This window comes from Cicer arietinum, chromosome 5 (genome assembly GCF_000331145.2).
Source record: "Cicer arietinum cultivar CDC Frontier isolate Library 1 chromosome 5, Cicar.CDCFrontier_v2.0, whole genome shotgun sequence".
Lineage (NCBI taxonomy): Eukaryota > Viridiplantae > Streptophyta > Magnoliopsida > Fabales > Fabaceae > Cicer > Cicer arietinum.
In genome coordinates, this window is record NC_021164.2 from 16000260 (window position 1) to 16007060 (window position 6801).

The window sequence follows — 6801 nt, forward strand, 5'->3', positions numbered from 1 at the left end:
TTTCTTTGGCACCTTTTTGTTTAATGGACATTCAGTTTGGTAATGTCCTTGTTTGTTGCAGCCAAAGCAAGTGATTTTGCTTATATCTATTTCAGTTTTGAATTCCTTTTTATCTGAAAATCTCTTTTTGATTTGATCCGTTCTTATCAACATTCTGTGTATCTTTCTTGTAAGACGAACTATCTCTTTATCAATATCTTCTTGTTCGATTTCTTCTAAGTCCTCTTCTTTGTAATGGTGTACTTTCTTGAGATGCTTTCAGAGCTATTGATTTGGCCTTTCTGATTGGTTTGTTTTCTTGTAGCAGCACTTCATGTGCTCGTAATGTTCCAATCAGTTCCTCCAGTGCGAGTACGTCAAGATTCTTGGTCTGGCTTATGGCTGTCACCATTGGTCTCCATATTATTGGAAGACATCTCATGATCTTTTTGAGTATGTCTTGTATTGAGTATGCTTTCCCTAAAGTGCACATTTCATTCACAATGGTTGTGAATCTTGAGTACATCTCATCAATGGTTTCTCCTTCATTCATTTCAAAGAGTTCAAACTTTCTTATGCCTATATCAATCCTTGTTTCTTTCACATGGCTTGTTCCTTCGTGATGAGTTTGTTATGTGTCACATACTTCTTTAGACATTTTGCAATCATCAACTCTTTCGCATTCTTTTCTTCTCAAAGCACACGATAAGAATAATTGAGCTTTAAAGTTTAGGAGTACCTTAGATTTTTATTCTGTTGTCCAATATGCTTCTTTCTTTTCAGCAGAGGTTGAATCATTTTGGTCGACTCTTGGTATGAAATCTCCACCTATAATGATGCGCCACATTCCTGTATCTTGAGATTTCAGAAATAACTGCATTTTTCTTTTCCAGAAATAGTAGTCTATGCCACCAAAGTAAGGTGGTCTATATGATGACCCTCCTTCAGCAATGAACATATCTTTTGACATTTTTTTTCTAGATCTTTTCTCTAACACTGGTTAGGTGTTCAACTTTTGAGACCGAGCTCTGATGCCAACTGAAGTAACAATATCAATTACAAGGAAGGGGGTTTGAATTAAAATTGCCTCTTTTCAAAATTCATGTTTAAAAATTGAAAGTATAACTCAAGATTGATCTTGGTTAAAAACGAAGATTGATCTTAGTTAGTGTAAAACAACAATATCAATTTTAGCAATATAAAAACTGATTGTAAAGCATATAATAAATAGAGAAAGAGAAAGAGAGATCACACAATGATATATCCTGGTTCACCCAATTCGGGTTACGTCCAGTCCTCACAACCGTGAAATTTTTCACTAAGTGTTCAAAACAAGATCGTTCTTGGTTTTCACGGATCAATCTTGATCATTACACAGTTTCTAACTTTCAACCTAGAAAGGATTTTTCACAGGTTTACTTTACAATTTCAGAAAGGATTTAGCAAGTTACCTTTCAAAACATAAAAAGGGATTTTTACAAATCACTCAAGATTATGTTAACAAAATAACCTTGAGTTACAAAGTGGTGTACTTGAGAATGTTTAGAATCTGGGTATTTACTCAATTCTTGCTTGAGAAATAGATTATGTAAATAGAACTCAGTTGTTACTGATCCTAACACAACACAAAGATTAAAAACAACAAGTTTTAAGAATGATATCGAGACATTAGAGTATGATTGAAATGATCGATGCTTTGCTTGGCACTTTGAGTTGTATATTGTTATTCATCTTGAAGTTGTATTTATAGAATTCAAGAGAGCTTGGGACAGCTCATATGTCCATTGAAATAGGACCAACTGTCATGAAATAATGGTTGGATAAAGTCTGCCAAAAAGCAAGAGTGATCAAAGCTGCATCCAAGAACATTCTTGATATCCAAGATTGTTCTTCGAATTTGTTTGTTATGAACTGACTTGTACTTGTGATTGTGTTAGTTTTCTGAGATGAGTGTTTGCTTTTCAGTCACGTGTGTAGGTCTAGATTGAAAGTACAATCAGCAGTGTATTTTTACAGCTTGCAACTTTGTACTTGTAATTGTCTCACTTGAAGAATGATCTTGTTTTAAGCTTTTTATGAAGCATCTCTTTGATCCTTCAAATTCTGGAATGATTATGACTTTGATTGTTTCTTGCTTATTCTTTGATGAAGATATGAGATGAATAAAGCTTTTGGGATCTAATCTCTAACAAAGAAACTGATCATTCTAGTTTCTGCCAAAAACAAATATCGTTCTTCAAGATCAATCTTCGTTTTCTAGAACTACTTCAGGATCAATCTTCGTTTTCCATAACTACTTCAAGATCAATCTTTGTTTCACTACTTTTGCTTTTCTTTGATTTTAATGAGATCTGATTTGTGATGTTTGATACCTATCTTGTTTTAACACACTCAAATGCACTTGTTAAATACCAAAATATTTAGAATCATAATTAGTATTCTTAATTAACTTTTTGTTTGTTTTCATCAAAACATTAAATTGAGATTTTGTCTCAACAGGGGCTTGGCTTGGTTAGTAGTCAATTTTGTTCATTTTGTGATGCAGCAAGAAGCTATACAATGTAGTCCATTTTTTTTTTGTTTTTTTGGACGAAACAAACTCATTTCATTTGCAAGAATAGTGAAATGGGCAATACAATATGTTAAGTTTGAATACCATGTAGTTAGCTGCCTCAACTATGGTATGAAAACCGGTCACCCAATTAAAATTGAAAACCAGATTAGATTTATAATAATTTGGTCTGGAGTTTAATACTTGGTTCTTATTCGCTAAAAATGGCTCACCTAATTAAAAGTTTTGATCCCTGATGCTTTTTCCCTTAATAATTTTTTAACATTGAAGCTTATTCAATTTAAAATTTGAACTTATCTCATTTTTTGTTTTTGAAATTTATAGTTATATTATGAAACTTCTAGACAAAATAGCAAATTAACTAATATATATCCCATATGCTTCAGCCATATATTTTTCCATTCTATTAATTTAACACATTAATAGTATTGACTATTAAGGCAAACACATCTTACTTAATTTGTTAATATTTGTTGTTAATTTCTAGTTTTCTATTTTTTTTTTTTTTGATTATTTTTTATTCTATATAGGCATTCTTGTAATTTTGGAATCGCAAGGAGGCTGAGCAATTTTCCTGTACAAGATATAAGGCTGAGTATTCAATTTTTGAAAAGGTAATTTTTTGATTATGCTCCATTTTGTATAGGCATTCTGCAACAAATAATTTTGTGATTTTGGAACAACATGTTAAATTACATATTATTTATGAAAATACAAGTGTCTACATGTGCTTAAGAAGTATGATGGTTAGTTACTCAAATGGTTTATTTTATCTATCTTCTTGGTAGATGTTTAATTCTAAAAATTGCTAATTATAATGTATATAACATTCGCTTAATGATATTACAAAAGATGGATATCCGCCAACATTGTAGTTGGATGTATAATAGGCTAAATCCTAGTCAAAATGGGTATACTGATTCATTTCTAAAAAGGTTAAATGAATTTGTGTCATTTGCAATCCAACAACTAGACATACCACATAGAGAAATTAGATGTCCTTGTTTTGTTTGTAAAAACATTGATTTCTTAGACTTTGAAGTGGTTAAGGTTCATATTTTAAGGAAAAGGTTTAAACCTGACTACTGGTATTGGACATCTCATGGAGAAAGTGATTCAGAGTTGTATGTAGAAATTAAAAGGAAAAAAATCTACACAAGAGTGACATAACAATCATTTTAATAGATTTGAAAGCATGGTTTATGATGCTATTGGACAATAATATCAAATGCATTGTGATGAAGAATTAGAGGAGTCTCCAAATATAGATGATCAAAAGTTCTATGGTTTACTAAATACAACTCAAAAGCCATTGTGGGCGGGATACAGTGATCACACTGAATTGTCTTTTGTTGTTAGATTGTTGGCAATTAGATCAGAGGGAAATATTTCTCAACGATCTTTTAATCAAACAGTGGCACTTATGAAGGAGACACATCCTCCAAATAATCTGGTTCCTAAAGATTATTATAAGATCAAGAAAATAGTTTCAAAACTTGGTCTCAATGCGCAAAAAATAGATTGTTGTGTAAATGGTTGTCTGTTATTCTACACTTATTAATGTAAACAATTAAAAGAATGCAAGTTTTGTAATGCACCTCGTTATGAGAAGAAAAAAATTTGTAGGGATAAATTCAAAGAGGTACTTATGAAGAGAATGCATTATTTGCCGCTAATTCCCAGACTTAAGAGATTATATGCTTCGATGAGCTCAACTCCACATATGAGATGGTATTATGCAAATAGACGAGAACCAGGAGTGATGTGTCATCCATCAGATGGAGAGGCTTGGCAACACTTTGATCAAATTTATCTCGACTTTGCTATTGAACCGAGGAATGTAAGGTTGGGATTGTGTACTGATGGTTTTACACCATTTTATCATAATACCTCACTTTATTCATGTTGGCCGGTAATTGTCACTCCTTACAACCTTCCTCCAGAACTATGCATGAAAACTCCCTACATGTTTCTCATGTTGATTATTCCTGGACCACATAATCCAAAAGAGCAAGATAGATATGTATTTCCAACCTTTGACAGATGAGCTCAAATTTTTACGGAATGAAGGAGTGCTTACATATGATATTTCCAAAAAAATGAATTTTATAATGAAAGTTGCATTAATGTGGACTATTAATGATTTTCTTGCGTATGGAATGTTGTTTGGTTGGAGTACAATAGGGAAATGAGCATGTCCGTATTGCATGAGTCAATCCAAATCTTTTTTCTAGAAACATGGTGGTATGTGCTCCTGGTTTGATTCTCATCGTCAATGTTTGCCTAGGATCACGTATTTTGAAGAAATAAAGATGTGTTTTACAAGAATCGAATAGAAAAGTCTCAACCTCCACAACGGTTAACTGGGGATGATGTGTGGGAAGAAGTTTGTTATCTCCCTAAAATAACTGAGGTTGATCCATGTATATGTGATGGATTTGGTGTAAATCATAATTGGAAAAAAACAAAGTATCTTTTTGGAGTTTCCTTATTGGAGAACCAACTTAATAAGGTATAAGCTTGATGTAATGCATATTGAAAAGAATGTCTTTGATAATATTTTTAATACAGTGATGGACATCAAAGATAAGACCAAAGATAATGTAACGGCAATAATGGATTTAAAGGAGTATTGTCGAAGAAAGGAGTTAGAGCTACACATACAATCTAGTGGAAAAGTTTTAAAGCCTAAAGCCAAATATGTTTTGTCTAGCGATCAACAAAAGGTTATGTATGAATGGATTTCTGAGTTAAAAATGTCTGATAGACATGCTTCAAATTTGCATAGATGTGTAAATACAAGAGAAGGGAAGTTAATTGGAATGAAAAGTCACGATTGTCATGTATTTCTGGAGAGATTGTTACCAATTGCTTTTAGTGCACTTCCATATTATGTATGGAATCCTATAGCCGAGTTGAGTAAATTTTTCAAATATTTGTGCTCAAAAATTTTGTGAGTGGATGATTTGTTGTTGATGGAACAAAACATAGTGATTACAACTTGTAAATTGGAACGGATCTTTCCACCTGGATTCTTTAATTCCATGGAGCATATTTTGATTCATCTTCCTTATGAAGCAAGGGTTGGGGGTCCTATGCAATACCGTTGGATGTATCCATTTGAGAGGTAATTACTCAAATCTTTCAACCTGCAAATCTATATTTTATTTATTTATTTGTAATTAGTAGTTAATGTTATATGTTATTTTTTAGGTACTTGAATAGGTTGAAACAAATGGTTAAAAATAGATCACATGTAGAGGGGTCAATTTATGAGGCATATCTATGTTAAGATACTTCTCATTTTTTTTCATATTATTTTGAATCTCGTGTGCAATCTTTGAGAAATAGAGTAGGTCGAAATGATGATGGGGGCAAACATGATGTAGTTCAACAAACTTTATCAATTTTCAATCATTTTGGTCGCTCAACTGGAACTTGTAAGAGTACATATTTGAATGATAGAGAATTAGCTGTCGTACATTTGCATGTTCTACTAAACTGTGAAGAAGTTCAACCATATATTGAGTAAGTAAAATAAATTGATCTTTATTTATGTGTGTGTGTGTGTGTGTGTATTTGGAAGCATATGATCCAAATATATGTCAAACTGAAGTGGGTGGTAGGATTGCATCTGAATTTCCAAGTTGGTTTCAAACATATGTAAGTGTCTTGTGATTTTAACTATTATATTTCAACTATAGTACATGACTTATCTTGTAGTTGTGGAATATAATAAGTTTATTTTGCATATTTATAGGTACATAATAAAAATAACTTGGTGCAAAATTTGTATTTGCACCACTTAGCATATGGTCCTAAGAGGAAGGTTCATACTTGGCTTATTTATTTTGTAAATGGTTTTAAGTTTCATACAGAAGAGTGAAGTGTTGGTAAGAAAATCATTAATTGTGTACTTTGTGTCAAGGGTGACGACGAAGGAGTTGAAGAAAATTACTATTATAGTATTGTTAAAGAGATTTTGCTAGTTGAATACCTAGGAGAACCAACCAAGCAACGCCACCTCCTTTCAACTCCTTTCAACTTGGTTCCTTCTTCGGTTGTGGGTACATGATCAATACAATCTCAGACATTTTCGATTAAACCTTTCATTCCTCCAAGATATATTCAAATGATTCCTACTCCCAGATACAAGTTGTTGCCATCAAAATAGCTAAATATTGTAATGGAGAGATAACTTGTAGTATTTTTGGAATTTGAAAATATTGATGATGCCCATCATTTTCATT

The 6801-nt window shown here is 32.2% G+C and overlaps 1 long non-coding RNA gene across 1 annotated transcript; it reads left to right on the top strand.

Moving 5' to 3' along the window:
• Positions 1 to 4466: 4466 nt before the first annotated feature.
• On the top strand, positions 4467 to 6801 carry LOC113784551 (uncharacterized). Its single transcript, XR_003470609.2, has 2 exons — positions 4467 to 6214; positions 6312 to 6801. It is a non-coding gene; the product is annotated as an uncharacterized lncRNA (long non-coding RNA).